The sequence below is a fragment of the Dendrobates tinctorius genome, unplaced genomic scaffold (genome assembly GCF_039654945.1).
Source record: "Dendrobates tinctorius isolate UK_male_01 unplaced genomic scaffold, ASM3965494v1 ptg000006l, whole genome shotgun sequence".
Classification (NCBI taxonomy): domain Eukaryota; kingdom Metazoa; phylum Chordata; class Amphibia; order Anura; family Dendrobatidae; genus Dendrobates; species Dendrobates tinctorius.
The window spans coordinates 13,369,359-13,388,619 of NW_027361674.1; the positions used below are offsets into that span (position 1 = coordinate 13,369,359).

Here is a 19,261-nt window from a genome sequence, read left to right on the forward strand (position 1 = left end):
CGCAACCCTAACACAAAGGAATGTAGCAGAGGTGGGAATCAAAATGTACGAAAGTGACAGTGTAGCCTAGCCCAGCGATGTGGCAGGACTGGTTAAGTCATGCAGCAGATGATGGCAATGTAGCAGAGCCCAGAAGAATAAGTCAAGAGGAGCACAGTTGCAGAGCAACAGAATTGAGTATGTAACAAGGACAGGAATATAGCCTATAAAGCCAGGGAGCAGGATGTCACTGAAGCCCACTACATTACCATAATAATTCAAAGGATCAGAAGAACAGAGTGAGCAGGCCATGGCAGGATGTCAGGAGGCAGATGGCCAGCCCGATCTTCATCCAGGAGATGACAGACAGAAGAAGACAATATAACATTTAGGAATTTCCACTTATTTTTGGAGGAATTCCTATATAAAGAAAACTCATATTTAATGAGACCCAGAAAAAAGAGAAGGATTTCTAAGAAAAAGAGAAATGCCTTTTTATATGGAGAAGATAAGTGGTCACACCATTGACAGCCATGATCAAAACTGACCTGGTAGAGTGATCAACAAGGTAAGACCTCTTAAGTCAAACTCTAATCATAAGTACTATTGAGATAGTATTAGAAAACCTATTTAAAGAGATACTAAACATAGAAAACACTATATTCATGTGCTGTGTAGTGGAATGCAGTCTATTGTTCTCTCTTATCAGCCACTTCAGAATGGAGAGATGTCTATTGTAGTATTCATAGATGGAACTGCCACCATGACCACTATTGAGGATGCCAATCCCACCTCTAACCTCCCTTATACTCCCCTCTTTTGAAGTCCACTCTGTCCGCATCTACTCTCCCTCCAACCTCCAAGTGGCCGTTATATACCGACCTCCAGGCCCGACCACTGCCTTCATTGACCAATTCTCTACCTGGCTTCTTCATTTTCTTTCAACTGACATCCCCACTGTCATCATGGGTGACTTCAACATCCCCACTGATACCCTTCAGTCAGCAGCCTCCAAACTCCTGTCCCTTACTTCATCCCTTTGACTTACTCAGTGGTCCTCTTCAGCCACCCACACAGACGGACACACATTAGACCTGGTTTTCACCCGCCTCTGCTCCCTTTCTAACTTCACCACCTCCCCTCTCCCTCTATGTGACCACCATCTACTCACTTTCTCATCCCTGTCCTCCTCTCCTGTCACCCATATCCAGCAACATGTGCACCCCCGCAGAAACCTTGCACACCTAGACACCCACACGCTCTCTGACTCTATTCTACCACTGGCATCCATATCCTCACTCCACGACACAGACACAGCCACTGCTTTCTACAATGCCACTCTCGCATCAGCTATTGACGCGGTTGCCCCTCTCGTTTATGGCAGAATGCGACGTATCAACAGACAACCCTGGCACAATAACACCACTAAAAAGCTCTGGCAAGTGTCCAGGATTGCAGAGCGGCGCTGGAAGAAGACAAATTCACAAGATGACTTCACCGCATTCAAACAGGCAACATTCGCTTTCAAATCTGCCCTCACCTCTGCTAAACAAGCCTACTTCACAACCCTCGTATCTTCCCTATCTTACAACCCCAAACAGTTATTCAAAACTTTTAACTCCCTCCTCCACCCACCACTGCCCTCTCCAACCTCCCTCATCTCTGCCAAGGACTTTGCCACACACTTCAAAAATAAGATTGACCAAACAATGCAAGTCTTCAACGTTCAACCACCACAACCACTTTGTATACCAGGCCAATGCCCAAACCCCATAACCTCACTCTCCAACATCACTGAAGGGGAGCTTAATTTTCTCTTCTCAAATCGCATTTCACAACCTGTGCACTTGACCCCTTTCCATCCCACCTCCTCCCCAACCTCAACACCACACTTAGCCCATCCCAAACCCACCTATTCAACCTATCGCTAATGTCCGGTACCTTCCCTTCTGCTTTCAAACATGCCACAATCACGCCTATCCTTAAAAAAATCAACCCTCGACCAAACCGCTATGTCCAGCTATCGCCCAATATCGTTGCTCTCATTCGCTTCCAAACTCCTGGAGTAGCATGTCCACGCTGAACTTTCCTCCCACCTATCATCTAACTTGCTCTTTGACAATCTACAATCTGGTTTCCACCCCCATCACTCCACTGAGACAGCCCTGACCAAAATTACTAACGACCTACTTACAGCCAAATCAAATGGACAATACTCTATGCTCGACCACTGCCTCCTAATACAGATCCTCTCCTCCTTCGGCATCAAAGACCTCACCCTATCCTGGATTTCCTCATACCTTTCCAACCGCACATTCAGCGTCTCCCACTCCCACACCACCTCCTCATCCCACCCTCTCTCTGTTGGAGTCCCCCAAGGCTCTGTTTTAGGACCCCTACTCTTCTCAATCTATACATTTGGTCTGGGGCAACTCATAAAGTCCCAGTACCACCTTTATGCTGATGACACTCAGATCTACCTCTCTGGCCCAGACGTCACCTCTCTGCTGTCCAGAATCCCAGAGTGTCTATCAGCCATATCTCCTTCTTCTCCTCTCGCTTCCTCAAGCTCAATGTGGACAAATCTGAACTCATCATCTTTCCACCATCTCACAGATCTTCCTTACCCGACCTAGCTATAACAATTAATGACATCACGATTTCCCCAGTAGCGGAAGTCCGCTGCCTCGGAGTAACCTTTGACTCTGCCCTGTCCTTCAAAGCGCACATCCAATCTCTTTCTACCTCCTGTCGCCTCCAGCTCAAAAATATTTCCAGAATCCGTCCTTTCCTCAACCCTCAATCTACTAAAATGCTTGTGCATGCCCTCATCATCTCCCGCCTCGACTACTGCAACATCCTTTTCTGTGGTCTCCCTGCTAACACCCTTGCATATCTCCAGTCCATGCTTAACTCTGCTGCCCGACTAATTCATCTCTCTCCTCGCTACTCCTCCGCTTCTCCCCTCTGCAAATCTCTTTACTGGCTCCCATTCCCTCAGAGTATCCAGTTCAAATTACTAATACTGACCTACAAGGCCATCTATAACCTGTCTCCCCCATATGTCTCTGAACTAATCTCCCGATACCTTCCCTCACGTAATCTCCGGTCCTCCCAAGACCTCTTTCTCTCCTCCACACTTATTCGCTCCTTATCCAACCGCCTCCAAGACTTCTCCCGAATTTCACCTGTCCTCTGGAATTCTTTGCCCCAACAAGTCCGACTATCAACCACATTTGGATCCTTCAGACGAAACCTGAAAACCCAAGCCTACAGCCTGCAACGACCCTGCTACCTCCTTCTTTCTCACCACTACCGGAGATATCACCTCAACCAACACCGGAACTGCTGCAACCCACCAACCTACTGTCTCCTTCGCCACCATCCTGTAGCATGTAAGCCCAAAAGGGCATGGTCCTCTCCCCTCTGTATCAGTATGTGATTGTAAGTTTGTTTACTGTAAGTGATATCTGTAATTTGTATGTAACCCCTTCTCATGTACAGCACCATGGAATCAATGGTGCTATATAAATAAATAATAATAATAATGCTGCACAACAGCGGACGGCCATATAGACAATTACTATGTAGTATACAGATTACTACAAGATCTATCCCCGGGCATCGTCGTACTGTGACGACCTGAGGAGAACAAACATTGTAAGCGGTAAATCACTTATGAGTTGTGTACTCAGATGAACACACTAATAACATCTAGCCACAAGCCCTGCCAAGATGAATGTGACGTAAGGGTCTCAAAATACTTTCTGGAGAAGCAAATCAGGCGACTCCTTCACTGTTGAGGAATCTGCTGCTGTTTACACAAGAAATGTGAGAAGGCCTAGACATGTCTACATTATATTATCATTTTGGAGTTTATAAGTATGTAAATATTGGTAAAGGATTGGGGCACCCCTAAATACCAAAGGTTACAGATATACCCAGAGACCATAGCAGCATAGAGGTAGTGTATGATATCATAGACTATGCCACAGACCTGGAGTACAATTTATTCCTTCCCTCTCCCATCCTTCCTCCCCTTTCTTTCACTCCATTTCCCTTCCTTCCACGTCCCTCCGTTCCTTCTCTGTCCTTTCCTTCCTTCCCTATCCCTTCCTTGTCTCTTACTTTCATGTCCCCCCTTTCCTTCTCTGTCCTTTCCTTCCTTCCCTATCCCTTCCTTGTTCCTTACTTCCATGTCCCTCCTTTCCTTCTCTGTTATTTCCTTCCTTCCCTATCCCTTACTTCCATGTCCCTTTACTCCTTCCCTGTTCTTTCCTTCCTTCCCTATCCCTTACTTCCATGTCCCTCCATTCCTTCTGTTATTTCCTTCCTTCCCTAGCCCTTCTCTATCCCTTTCTTCCATGTCCCTCCATTCCTTCTCTGTCCTTTTCTTCCTTCCCTATCCCTTCCTTCCATGTCCCTCCTTTCCTTCTCGCCCTTTCCTTCATTCCCTATCCCTTCCTTCCTTGTCCCTTCCTTCCATGTCCCTCCTTTCCTTCTCTGTCCTTTCCTTGCTTCCCTATCCCTTCCTTCCATGTCCCTTCATTCCTTCTCTGTCCTTTCCTTCCTTCCCTATCCCTTCCTTCCATGTCCCTCCTTTCCTTCTCTATCCTTTCCTTCCTTCCCTATACCTTCCTTCCTTGTTCTTTACTTTCATGTCCCTCCATTCCTTCTCGGTCCTTTCCTTCCTTCCCTATCCCTTCCTTCCATGTCCTTTCCTCGCTTCCTTATCCCTTCCTTCCCTATCCCTTCCTTCCATGTCCCTTCTTTTCTTCTCTGTCCTTTCCTTCCTTCCCTATCCCTTACTTCCATGTCCCTTCATTTCCACCTTGTCCCTTTCTTCCCAGGTCCTCCTTCTCTACTTCCCTTCGTTCTCTACCTTCCTTCCTTTCTTACCTCCCTTCCTTATCCCTAAACAAATTTCTCTTCTAGTAGCCATATTGAAAGGCCTGAATACATTTATTAAAATCTAAAGATAACCACCGTAATAAAATCAAGGGCTATACTCATTTTCCCTTTCCAATAGATTTGTCGACAGGTCCTAGCACCCCCTTTTCTCATAAGTGATAAGACTGTCCAAAGTCTAAAAATTGTCACACAGGGGCACAAGGAATTTGGGGCCCTTGGATAACAAAGGCACTGTGGCTTGACTGTCTATCTTAACTTTGGTTAGACAAAAGTACAGCCAAATTGCCATGGCACTCCTAGGTCCAGTGGGACCCAGCCAGTTTCCCCCTTGACGTTATACAAAATGTCATTAGAATTGCCATTTTGGAAGAAAGCTAATACACATAATCAACTGCCTAAAAATTAGTTATATTACTTTGGTATAAAAGTACTTACACAACTGAGAGAATAGGCTCTAGAATTTCTAATAAATACTGGTCAGGTTCTTTAAAAAGTGGTCATCTTATGATCAGCTGCTGACATAATCAGTGTGGATTTGCACACACATTTACGACCTAGCTTCAGGACAGTTGATAAATAACTTTAATGTCATAACCCCTTTAAAGAAATATAGTACTAGTAAGAAAGGAATTCAGAAAAGGCTGATGAAGGTGAACCCAAATGTATTGTCATCTTCTTGAGTAAGGAGATGGACACATTGTCCACATTCTCCGTTGAAGAAAGTGCATATTGTTGTATTGTGTGATGTGAACTGTGACATGAGTTAATAGTGTTGTTATTGTGTTCAGCCCGACAGTAGAGAGAGTTAGAGTTAATGACTGGGTCTAACCCAAAGTGGAAGAAGCTAAGGGACAGAGAGTGTTTCCTGTCAGGACGTCAGATAGGGTATCCTGAAGTGAGAGGAGACCGAGACGGTGGTTAGCGTGAACTGGAGTATAGTAAGAAGGAGAACCAACCGAAGGACAGAGTGGTCAATTGGAGATGGATCTTGGGAGAGGACGTCTAGCAAGAGGTTCAGAGTTTATAACTTAGAGAGGTAATGGGTCACGAAGGGACAGTGAACGTGAGACGAAGAGTGTACTGGGCGGGAGTTCCAATAGCAGAGAAGATAAGTACTGGACATATTGTCAACATTGTTCCTTTGAGGGAAAGAAGAGGTGGAATCGCAGGTTGAGAATCGGACTCTTGCTAACTGGACTGTGGTACTGAGCTGGGCTGTGGTGAAGAAAAGTGAACCAGTGTAGATGGAGAATATACGAATAATGAGAAAGCAACAGAGACAGTGAAGATGCACCATATAGTGAAGGAAACATTCATAAAGTTTTGTACCTGCTATCTGTGGTATATAACACCCACAAAGTTATCGTTCAGTAAAGAGTTTATTTTGGAGTGGTGGTCTCCCTCATTGAAGTCCTGAACATTTGGTTATGGCCAACAAAAATCATCAGTAACTTTCGGTTGGCAATGGTGTAGCGCGGCGCCCCAATAGAACAAGTCCACACACTTAGCCAGGACCCCCTCCGTCATGTAACGTGCTGGGGTGTAAGAGATGAGAGCCTCGCCAGCGGCTACCACCCTGCACCACGATACACTTGCACAATCAGCTCTGGAAGGACACAATGCTTGGTCTCCACTGTGCAGAGATATCAGGCACAATATACCCTGTATACTGCAAGTAAAGGCTAAAATCCCCCATACGGAAGCCCCATTGTCCCACAATAGCAGCCGCTGACCCCCACTGCCATGGAACATAAGCCCTGCAGCTTGTCACTAACACCAGGAGTCACCTCTTATCAGCCCTGGCTTTTTTTTTTACTATTAACTCACTGTATTTATTTAACTAAGTCAATATACCTTATCTCCATAAGGAAAGAGGAACTCCACACAGAGGCTTTCACTGTCCCATGCCTGGTGATAGAAGGTCTCAATATCACATCCTCCTGTTAAGCAGGAATTCGGCATTAGACAAGGGAAATGGGACTAATCCAAACCATTAAGATACCAGGATCACTGGAACAGTCACAACTTAGCTAGTCCAGAAGAAGGATGATACAAATACCTTCTAGCCTTATTGCAGGCCAGTGCTGACGTCATATCAACAGCGCTGCAGACAGTGAGCTTGGTGGTTCTGATCGGCGTTTGGGTATATTTGACAAAACGCACTGATGGTTAAAATTCACAAGGAAAGAAAAAAGGGACATAGTCCAGCATTGCAGCTAATCATCCCACCATCCCAATATGCAGTTTAGTATGTCCCAGAAAAAAGCACGTACATGAGATTTCAGAAATCTCATTCATATTTCCGGTTCTGTAAACCAAATTCCGCACCAAATACGCTACATGTGATCATACCCTAAGGGCTCATGTAGCTGTCCGATCTCAGAAGGCAACGCATGGAAATGCTGTGGCTCTTTTGACCTCAGCACTTATATTTCTATAATGCTGTCACGTTTCGGTCGGGATACACGCGGCCAGTCCATGCAATGTGATCTGAGATCGGACTGATTTGCATGGATGTCTGCATTAGCCCTAATAATGCATGGCTTGTGCTAAAACGCAACTCATATTCATTGACAAACTCAGTTCTGGTACAGAGGTATAACCACATGGACACCCCTTGTGTGACTTTACTCATCAAGCCTGGAGACATTTATTAGCCCAGTCCATACATGTGACAGACCAGGAATCATGTCTGCCTGGTGCACGTCTGAAGGGCTGCACCTTTATATGAAGAAGACTGGAGAATCTCCTCTGATAATAGAATGGATAAGAAGTCTCTTTTCTCCCCATATAAGATCCCCCCCCTCTCCAACCAGAACAAAAGTATAAGAAAAAGTTTATGCAAAACTTTGTATGTACTCAAGCTGGGACTCCTCAGACGTTGGGTGTTTCCCGGTGTCATAGACACAGACAGGAGCAGACTGACAGCTTCACCACTTCTGATGTAAATAATTTATTAAAAGCAAAGTCCAATCCCCTGCAAGAAATGATATATCCTCTCCTAGTGTATCCTCACCCATCCCTGTAGACTGTGAGCCCTTACGGGCAGGGTCCCCTCTCCTTATGTACTTGTGTGTCCCTTGTCTTCCACATGTTTATTATACTTGTCTTTATTTCCCCTTTTCACATGTAAAGCGCCATGGAATAAATGGCGCTATATAAATGCATAATAATAATAATATCCATGACAGCATGCTTATTACTACAAAAGAGCTTCTGCAGCAGCAGCTATGGACTTTTCAGTCTCTGCCATGCCTCCCTAGCAATACATTATCATCTCCCCATTCGTCTTAAAGTGGAACTCTACATTTAGTGGTTTTACACTTATTCAAAAAGGTAATAGAGCGTATTCCAAAAACAAGAACTCCATAAAGCCAACTACGGAAAAGACAACTGAGGTAAAAGTAGAAGGGTCCTGTGAGCTGCACCTGTATTCTGCAGACAGAGGTGTGTACTGTCCTTGCACCTGCTCCCCAATAATCTGGGTCTTGGGCAATAGCTCCCCTTGCATTTCCATAGGTGGCTCTCTGCTGTCAAATATTATACAAATAATCTGAGCAACCGACTTCAATCCCACTGGCAGCTACCATCAATCACTGAGGCCAGCTGAGCCCACACACAAGATCTACAAAGTCCCACCATTCCAATGTAACAAGTAGGGAGTACTTACATTCTGTGTGCAGATGCCCAGTCCAAACTCTGGGGGGCGTCACTCCTTCAGTTAGACTCTCAGTATTTGCTTCTTCGCAATGTTCTCTGCTAAATATTTTACAGTTCCCTCCCAAATGTGTCTTGTTCCTCGCTGCTCCTGTCCAGCTCCTCTGCTCCCTCCCTTCCTGGCCAGGTCCCCTCCCTAATGTCTCTCCCTTCCTAATATTCTCCTCCCTGACACTGTATCTTCCTTACTGTTTTTTTCCTTCCCCCACCCTTCCTAATATTTCCACTCCCTGTTTATTTGCAGCCCTCCCCTGGATGTTTTCATTCCCATGCCCGTCCACTATATTCCCTCCCAGCCATGTGAGCCCCTCCTGCATTCCCACCCACACTGTCTGCATGCAGGCAATGCTGCTGGCTGACATCTGTGGTGCCATGGCTCCCCCTAGGGGCAGGGCTCAGAGTGTGCAGATAATACAAATATTAGTGTCATAAATCACAAACATGGCACACATCCTCACAGCAGTTGGCAACTACGTTTATTTATTTATTTATGTTACTTTTATCCTTCCAGCAAAGTTTCACTGAGTAACTGATACATAAGAGTTTGCAACAATGTACACAAAACTAATGGAAATAGGAAGCTGTCATGCAGTCTCACAATTCTGCATTGTTACATTGTCGGGGAGAGGAGGGGGTAATGTTAGTGCACAGGGCAGGTGCAAAATTCTTTTAGGGGTACAAAGTTTTAAATGGAAGGAAAAGAAGATACTACTTTCTATTTTTCGGTACTACTTTTTTTTATTATTATTTTGCACCAGTGAAAAAAGAGAGAAGCAATAAAATGTCTTCTTGTGGAGTTTACATGGTAAATGGAGATATAGTACCAGCTCTACTTAATAGATCTCAGGCTTCCTGCAATTCTTGAACGTTCACTGGAAAAATACAAGAATCATCAGTGCGGTACAGTGATAAAGGGAACCTGCAGTGCACAGGTGCTGGGCCTCTCTGACCTTTCTCTGCACCTGCGCTCTGCAGGACTCTGCTCTGCCCTCAACAGGGCCAAGCAGTGCGCCTGCGCAGGAGCCACAACAGGAAGGAAAGAAGAGGACGGCATCGTATGAAGATGGGAGGCGCCGGACAGGGACCTGCTACACCAATCAGACTGGACCGCCCCCCAGTGAGTATAATAAAACTTATTTTTCTTATCTTTCAGGTTAGATCGGGGGCTTATCTACAGCATTACAGAATGCTGTAGATAAGCCCCGAAAGGCAGTAGCTGCAGCTTATAGCTGAAAAAGGAGGTGACAGGTTCCCTTTAATGAGAAAGATTTTTGTGTAGGGATGACTTGATCAATCAGCAAAGGATTGAAATCAAGCCAAATTTCCTGAAATTTTAGATTCGGTTAGCAAAAGAAAAGAACATGCCACCGTTTCCCACACTGCTGAATGAGAAAGCAGGCGAATGGCTATTTCCATTCATGCACCTGTCTCTCCATAACTGCAACTATGACATCTTGTACAGTGGTGGTCACTGGTCAGTACTGGGGTTATCACAGATCAGCAGTTCCCAGTGGAGAACAGTTTGTATGGCAGAGTTGTTTTCTATCACCAGAGTCATTGGGTAAATCTAAATATTTCCTGTAGAGTGTAAGCTCTTATGGTCAGTGGGGTCCTCTCTCTCTCCTATAGAGTGTAATAACCTCTTATGGTCAGCAGGATCTCTCCTGTAGAGTCCAATCTCTTATGGTCAGCAGAGTAATCTCTCTCTCCTGCAGAGTGTAAGCTCTTATGGTCAGTGTGGTCCACTCTCTCCTATAGAGTGTAATAACCTCTTATGGTCAGCAGGGTCCTCTCTTTCTCTCATGTAGAGTATAAGCTCTTATGGTCAGCTTGGTCTCTCCTGTAGAGTGTAATCTCTTATGGTCAGCAGGGTCCTCTCTCTCTCTCTCTCTCTCTCTCTCTCTCTCCTGCAGCGTGTAAGCTCTTATGGTCAGTGATGTGTCTCTCTCTCTTGTAGAGTGTAAACTCTTATGGTCAGTGATGTATTCTCTCTCCTGCAGAGTGTAAGCTCTTATGGTCAGCAGGATCTCTCCTGTAGAGTGTAAGCTCTTATGATCAGCAGGGTCCTCTGTAGAGTGTAAGCTCTTATGGTCAGTGGGGTCCTCTCTCTCTACTGCAGAGTGTAAGCTCTTATGGTCAGCAGGATCTCTCCTGTAGAGTCCAAACTCTTATGGCCAGCAGAGTAATCTCTCTCTCCTGCAGAGTGTAAGCTCTTATGGTCAGTGTGGTCCACTCTCTCCTATAGAGTGTAATAACCTCTTATGGTCAGCAGGGTCCTCTCTTTCTCTCATGTAGAGTATAAGCTCTTATGGTCAGCTTGGTCTCTCCTGTAGAGTGTAATCTCTTATGGTCAGCAGGGTCCTCTCTCTCTCTCTCTCTCTCTCTCTCTCTCCTGCAGCGTGTAAGCTCTTATGGTCAGTGATGTGTCTCTCTCTCTTGTAGAGTGTAAACTCTTATGGTCAGTGATGTATTCTCTCTCCTGTAGAGTGTAAGCTCTTATGATCAGTGTGGTCTCTCCTGTAGAGTCCAATCTCTTATGGTCAGCAGGGTCCTTTCTCTCCTGTAGAGTGTAAGCTCTTATGATTAGCGAGGTCCTCTCTATATCTTGTAGAGTGTAAACTCTTTTGGTCAGTGAGGTCTTCTCTCTCCTGGAGAGTGTGAGCTCTTATGGTCAGCAGGGTCCTCTCTCTCTCTCTCCTGTAGAGTGTAAGCTCTTATGGTCAGCAGGGTCCTCTCTCTCCTGTAGAGTGTAAGCTCTTATGATCAGCGAGGTCCTCTCCCTCTCTTGTAGAGTGTAAGTTCTTATGGTCAGCGGGATCCTCTGTCTCCTGTAGAGTGTAAGCTCATGGTCACCGAGGTCCTCTCTCTCTCTTGTAGTGTAAGCTCTTGTGGTCATCAGGGTTCTCTCTCTCCAGTAGAGTGTAAGCTCTTATGGCCAGCAGGGTCCTCTCTCTCCTGTAGAGTGTAAGCTCTTATGATCAGCGAGGCCCTCTCTCTCTCTTGTAGAGTGCAAGCTCTTATGGTCAGTGAATGTAAACTTATAAAATTGTCCACATGGCCAAATGGGACATCCCCCAAAGCCTAAACAACCAAGCCAAAAAAAATGCGGATCTATGAATGTTTAAATATGCCTAAAAGATCTATTTAATATACAGTAGATGTAAGCGTAAAGATATTTAATCCAAGATCCAATAAAACAAGGGGATTAATACAAATCAATATAAATTTTATTGCACAAAAATAGCAAAAGGACAAAAAAGCAGTTAAGGTAGGTTACAAAATAGCAGCTAAAACAACTGGTGCTAACAAGAATATATAGATGAAAATAATAAAGCATCGGGAAGAGAAACAGGTGTCTCACTACACACACCTGCACAGGGCCATATACATAGAATCATAGAATCATAGAATCATAGAATCGTAGAGTTGGAAGGGACCTCCTGGGCCATCTGGTCCAACCCCCTGCTCAAAGCAGGATTCGCTAAATCATCCCAGTTAGATGTCTGTCCAGCCTCTGTTTGAAGACTTCCATTGAAGGAGAACTCACCACTTCTCGTGGCAGCCTGTTCCACTCATTGATCACTCTAACTGTCAAAAAGTTTTTTCTAATATCTAATCTGTGTCTCCTCCCATTCAGCTTCATCCCATTGCTTCTAGTCTTTCCTTGTGCAAATGAGAATAAAGTTGATCCTTCTACAATGTGACAGCCCTTTAGATATTTGTAGACAGCTATTAAGTCTCCTCTCAGTCTTCTCTTTTGCAAACTAAACATTCCCAAATCCTGCAACCTTTCCTCATAAGACAGGGTTTGCAGACCGGTCACCATTCTGGTCGCTCTTTTCTGAACTTGCTCCAGTTTGTTGATGTCTTTTTTAAAATGTGGTGCCCAAAATTGGACACAATATTCCAGATGAGGTCTGACCAAAGAGGAGTAGAGGGAAATAATTACTTCACGTGATCTTGACTGTATGCTTCTGTTAATACATCCTAGAATTGCATTTGCCTTTTTTGCTGCTGCATCACACTGTTGACTCATATTCAGTCTGTGATCTATTAGTATACCCAAGTCTTTTTCACATGTGCTGTCACTTAGCCCTATTCCTCCCATTCTATATATGCTTTTTTCATTTTTATTGCCCAGATGTAGTACTTTGCATTTCTCCCTGTTAAAAACCATTCTGTTAGTTGCTGCCCACTTCTCCAGTTTATTTAAATCTTTTTGAATACTCTCTCTCTCTTCTCTAGTATTAGCTATCCCTCCTAGCTTTGTGTCATCAGCAAATTTAATCAGTTTACCCTCAATTCCTTCATCTAAATCGTTGATAAAGATGTTGAACAATACAGGGCCCAGGACAGAGCCCTGTGGTACCCCACTTGAGACATTCTTCCAACTGGATGTGCAGCCATTTACGACCACTCTTTGGGTCCGATCACTAAGCCAGTTATGAATCCACCTAACAGTTGCCTTGTCCATTCCATACTTAGTCATTTTTTAAATAAGGATTGTATGAGAGACTTTGTCAAATGCTTTGCTGAAGTCAAGATATACTATATCTACAGCATTTCCTTGATCCACCCAATCAGTAATACCATCATAGAAGGAAATTAAATTAGTCTGACATGACTTATTAGTTACAAACCCATGCTGACTCTGTTTAATCACTTCATTCTTATCCAGGTATTGACATACATGTTGTTTAATAATTTGTTCAAAGATCTTTCCTGGTATAGAAGTCAGACTCACCGGCCTATAGTTGCCTGGGTCCACCTTCTTCCCCTTTTTGAAGATAGGAACAACATTTGCTCTTCTCCAGTCTTCTGGCACTTCTCCTGTTCTCCAAGAATTTTCAAAGATTATGGAGAGGGGTTCAAAAATTTCTTCTGCTATCTCCTTCAGTACTCTGGGGTGTAATTCATCTGGACCTGGAGACTTGAATACATTTAGGTTAGCTAAGTGTTTCCTCACTATCTTTCTGTTTATAGATATCCTGGATTCTTCTATTCCCTTAATAGGACAGTGAATAACAGTTGATGTTACATTTCCTTTCTGAGAGAAAACAGATGCAAAATAGGAATTTAAAAGTTCAGCCTTCTCAACATCCTGTCTTACCATTTCATCATTTTCATCCTGTAAAAATCCTATAGCATCTTTGACTTTTCTTTTACTTTTGACATATCCCCAAAATCCTTTATTATTGCTTTTGACATCTCTTGCAAGCCTCAATTCATTTTCAGCACATGAAACGTAAATGTCCACAAGGAATATATAAACAAGGGATAATAACACCAACTACCAATGGCTAGCCTGCACATGCCCCAATACGGAGCATAAAAGAATCATATGCCATATAATATCATTAAAATATAGGCTACAAGGTAAATGACCACATGCTAGCAACCGAGGCATAATAATACCGAACATAAGATGTTTAAATAAGGAAAAAATGAGGAGCAGCATTACATTGGGACATGATGCCAGCCACGTGCGTAGTGTAGGAGTGTGACACGCTGGAGCCTCGAAGTGCGTTTCACCGCTCACGGCTTTGTCAGGAGGCGTTCTCTAATTAATAGGACCTGAAATATTTATGTGGAGGGGTGTGGGCCCCTTAGCGAATCAGAACGCAGTCCAGCGTGGAGTCCCTCCCTGCGACAGAGCGAGCCGGTGTGGCACGAATAATGGGAAGGAGGACACACATCAGCAGAGTTATACCTCTGTGCCAGTGTGGGCCCCTTAGCGAATCAGCACGCATTCCAGCGTGATGTCCCTCCCTGCGACGGAGCGAGCCGGTGCAGCACGAATAATGGGAAGGAGACACACATCAGTAGTTATACCTCTGTGATAGTGTGGGCCCCTTAGCGAATCGGCGAGCAGTCCAACGTGATGCCCCTCCCCATGGCAGGGCAAGCAGGCACACACCGTGAATGATGGGAAGGAGGACACACGTCATCACTCCCCTTCACTACGGCAACACGTCCAGCCCGCAGCACAACGGAGCCCAGAGCATGCATGGAGCGCGTCTGCACAGAGTAAGGTTATACTTCTGTTCCAGTGTGGGCAGCCCATACTGCACATGACAAAAGGAAGGGGAGACATCTTATGGTCAGTGAGGTCTTCTCTCTCCTGTAGAGTGTACGCTCTTATGATCAGCAGGTTCTCTCTCTCTTGCAGAGTGTAAGCTCTTATGATCAGCAGGTTCTCTCTCTCTCTTGTAGAATGTAAGCTCTTATGATCTGCTGGGTCCTCTCTCTCTTTTGTAGAGTGTAAGCTCTTATGGTTAGCAGGGTCCTGTCTCTCTCTCTATTGTAGAGTGTAAGCTCCTCTTTTCAACTTCAGCTTTTTCTTTACTGATGGTGTTATGTTTGCATCAAGAATTTGTTGGAATTTCATTGAATCCATTGTTCCCTCTACCCGTGAAATGTTCCCCATGCCATTGGCTGCAGCACACCCCAAAACATGATTGATCCACCCCCATGCTTAATGGTTGGTTCTTTTCCTGAAATTCTGTACCCTTTTTCTTCACACATACCTTTGATCATTGTGGGCCTGGCCAAAGAGTTCTATTTTATCCTCATCGCTCCATATTTCCAAATGCATTAGGCTTGTTTAGATGTTCTTTTTTATGGTGAGGACGCAAGAGACATTTTCTTCTGATGACTCTTCCATGAAGTCAATATTTGTGCAGGTGTCTCTGAACAGTAGAGCAAAGTATCACAATTCCAGTGTTGCTAAATCTTAGTAATAGGTCAAGCAGGGATTCTGATTTGCCTCTCTAGCAATCCTATGAGCAGCTCTGACTGAAATTTTGTTTGGTCTTCCAGACCTTATCTTGATCTCCATTGTTCCTGTTAACTGCCATTTCTTAATTGCATTTCTAACTGAGGAAAGGACAACTTGAAAACGCTTTGTCATCTTCTTATAGCTTTCTCCTGCTTTGTGGGCCTCCATCATTTTCATTTTCAGAATACTAGGCAACTGCTTAGATGAACCCATGGCTGCTGCTTTTAGCAAAAGGTTAGAGGAGCTTGGGATTTTAGAAAGCTGTAAAATTTGCATCACCTGGCCTTTCCAAACGATGATGGTGAAGCCATAACCCTAACAGACTAATTAAGGACTGAAACCTTGGTCATCGTTATCGGAGCACCCAAATCTCCAAGGGTGCACAAACTTTACTTCAGCCAATTTTCCTTTTTGTAATTTTTAAAATGAAAAAAAATGACAATATATATTTTTTCCCTAAAATACAAAGGAAATGTGTCATGTTTTATTTTAGGCCTTTTAGAGATCATTTCATCTTCAACTTGTTTAACTGTGCACAATAGCAGTAATTTTGAGCACGGGTGCCCTAACTTTTATATGCCACTGTACGTAATAATAATTTTATTTCTATAGCACTTTACAATTCAGATACAAATAATAGCAGACATTAAAGAGTCGCACACATGAGGAGTGGAGGGTCTTGCTCACAAGAGCTTACAATCTATGATGAAAGAGGGGAGCCACAAAAAGTAAAATGTACGTGTATTCTATGATCCAGCCATCTCTATAATAAATAATGGTAATTATGTAAAGATGCATGAACAGGTCATCGTATATGTCCAGATACAAAGTATTGCTGAGTGTGTGGGAACAGATGATAGAAAAGACCAGATTCTAAGGAAAGTGTAGGATTTAGAATAAAGAGTAAGAACCATGTTTAGGCCAGAGTCACACTTGCGTGATTAAAAATCAGTCCGATTCTCTCGGCCAAGAATCGCACCAATGTTCTCCGTATGGTGATCCGTATGTAATCCATTTTCAATGCGATGATGCGATTTCCTTGTATCTATGTATCCGTGTGACATCCGTATGGCATCCGTATGTCATGCATATGCCGTGATTTTATCGCAGCCTTGCAAAATGGACATATAACGGATCCATGGCCTGAAATAATTTAAATTCCTAATTATCAACCCTATTTATTGGCTCAACAACAGGTTCCACCCTCCAATTTTTGCATTAGAGTCCGTGCTTGTGTTGTGGTATTTCTGCATTGTGTCAAACTTGTCAGACAGGCTTACTTTCAACACTACTGAGCGGGTTCTTTTCCACTGCATTTTGTCCCAACGTTTTGGGGAGCCTTACCCAGTGATTGTGGATCCGAGGAGACGGAGGAGAATGTGGGTACATCCGCTTATTAGGCGATGGCTGACTAAAGGGCATTTTCACCGTCTGTATTCTTCTCTATGCAGCCATCCTGACATGTTCTACCAGTACTGTAGGATGAGCGTGCCCATATTTGACATTCTAATGGAGGCTGTGCGCCCTGGGATCACCTTGAAGGACACCAAGATGTGCAAGTGTATTTCCGCACAGGAGTGCCTTTTACTTACTTTACGGTATGTATTACTCAACAATGTTGATTATGTTTTTTACTTACTTTTTAGGGAAATACAATGATCCATGCCTTTGGTTGTAGTGCTTTGTTTCCTTTTTTGGTTAACATTATTTTGGTCACTTTTTGCCTTTGACATTCCATGCTGTTTGTATTTGTTCCAAAGACATTGAATTATGTGGTATTTTGGTTAGATAGAGCTTAGTTTACACTGCCCGTAACTTTTAGGAAGTCCTAAACTGTTTTTTTGAGGCCTGCATATGTTAATCTTTTTTTTCCTCTTTACTCATAGATTCCTATCCACTGGGCTCTGCTATGCGGCTCTTCATCTTGAATTTTTAATTGGGAAATTCACCATCTCAGGCATTGTCCGTTCTACGTGCTCTGAAACATGGTCCCAACTGCATCAATCAGTAATGTCTGAGCCAAAAAACTAGACTGGCTGCGGATAGCCCGTGGCTTTGAGGACACATGCCAGTTTCCAAACTGCATTGGATCCCTGGATGGGAAACACATCCGTGTGCGTAAGCCGCCAAACTCAGGGTTTCAATATTATAATTATAAACAGTTTTTTTCTGTAGTGATGTTGGCCCTGGTCGACAGCATGTACAAGTTTATAATTGTAGATTTTGGGGCTTATGGAAGAACTGGAAACTCCAGAGTCTTCAATTCTTCCATAATGGGTCGGCGGCTGCGCAATGATGAGTGAGACTTCCCACCCCCACGTCAGCTTTCAGGGTCTACAATGGATGTGGTACCTTATGTGATTGTTGTTGATGTGGCCTTTCAATTAACCCGCAACGTCATGAGCGCCTATCTATGTAGAGCCCTGGACCACCGGTGCAGAGTCTTTAATTTCCGCCTATCACGCTCACGACGACTGGTGGAGTGTGCCTTTGGCATTCTCAGTGCCAAATGGCGGGTTCTGCAGTCCGCCATTCAACTTAGTGAAGGAAATGTGAATGAGGTTATAAAAGCCTGTGTGATACTTCATAACTTCACCAGAATCCATGACTGTGTAAGGGGTGCACCGGGACCGTGTAATACTCCACTCCCTTCCTTGATGTAGTTATTGCCTTGTATTATATATATACACTCACTGGCCACTTTATTAGGTACACCATGCTAGTAACGGGTTGGACCCCCTTTTGCCTTCAGAACTGCCTCAATTCTTCGTGGCAGAGATTCAACAAGGTGCTGGAAGCATTCCTCAGAGATTTTGGACCATATTGACATGATGGCATCACACAGTTGGCGCAGATTTGTCGGCTGCACATCCCTGATGCGAATCTCCCGTTCCACCACATCCCAAAGATGCTCTATTGGATTGAGATCTGGTGACTGAGGAGGCCATTTGAGTACAGTGAACTCATTGTCATGTTCAAGAAACCAATCTGAGATGATTCGAGCTTTATGACATGGCGCATTATCCTGCTGAAAGTAGCCATCAGATGTTGGGTACATTGTGGTCATAAAGGGATGGACATGGTCAGCAACAATACTCAGGTAGGCTGTGGCGTTGCAACGATGCTCAATTGGTACCAAGGGGCCCAAAGAGTGCCAAGAAAAAATTCCCCACACCATGACACCACCACCACCAGCCTGAACCGTTGATACAAGGCAGGATGGATCCATGCTTTCATGTTGTTTACGCCAAATTCTGACCCTACCATCCGAATGTCGCAGCAGAAATCGAGACTCATCAGACCAGGCAACGTTTTTCCAATCTTCTACTGTCCAATTTCGATGAGCTTGTGCAAATTGTAGCCTCAGTTTCCTGTTCTTAGCTGAGAGGAGTGGTACCCGGTGTGGTCTTCTGCTGCTGTAGCCCATCTGCCTCAAAGTTCGACGCACTGTGCGTTCAGAGATGCTCTTCTGCCTACCTTGGTTGTAACGGGTGGCAATTTGAGTCACTGTTGCCTTTCTATCAGCTCGAACCAGTCTGCCCATTCTCCTCTGACCTCTGGCATCAACAAGGCATTTCCGGCCACAGAACTGCCGCTCACTGGATTTTTTTTCTTTTTCGGACCATTCTCTGTAAACCCTAGAGATGGTTGTGCGTGAAAATCCCAGTAGATCAGCAGTTTCTGAAATACTCAGACCAGCCCTTCTGGCACCAACAATCATGCCACGTTCAAAGGCACTCAAATCACCTTTCTTCCCCATACTGATGCTCGGTTTGAACTGCAGGAGATTGTCTTGACCATGTCTACATGCCTAAATGCACTGAGTTGCCGCCATGTGATTGGCAGATTAGAAATTAAGTCTTAACACACAGTTGG

General features: G+C 44.2%; 1 protein-coding gene across 3 annotated transcripts in view; it reads right to left on the reverse strand.

Moving 5' to 3' along the window:
* The window catches only part of SYNE2 (spectrin repeat containing nuclear envelope protein 2), a 553,640-nt gene extending 544,895 nt beyond the window's left edge, over positions 1 to 8,745 (reverse strand). For all 3 annotated transcript variants that reach the window (XM_073570820.1, XM_073570828.1, XM_073570812.1), the window contains exon 1: positions 8,561 to 8,745. The gene's annotated coding sequence lies outside the window, so the exon portion shown is untranslated. The remainder of the gene's footprint in view (positions 1 to 8,560) is intronic.
* Between the last annotated feature and the right edge of the window lie 10,516 nt (positions 8,746 to 19,261).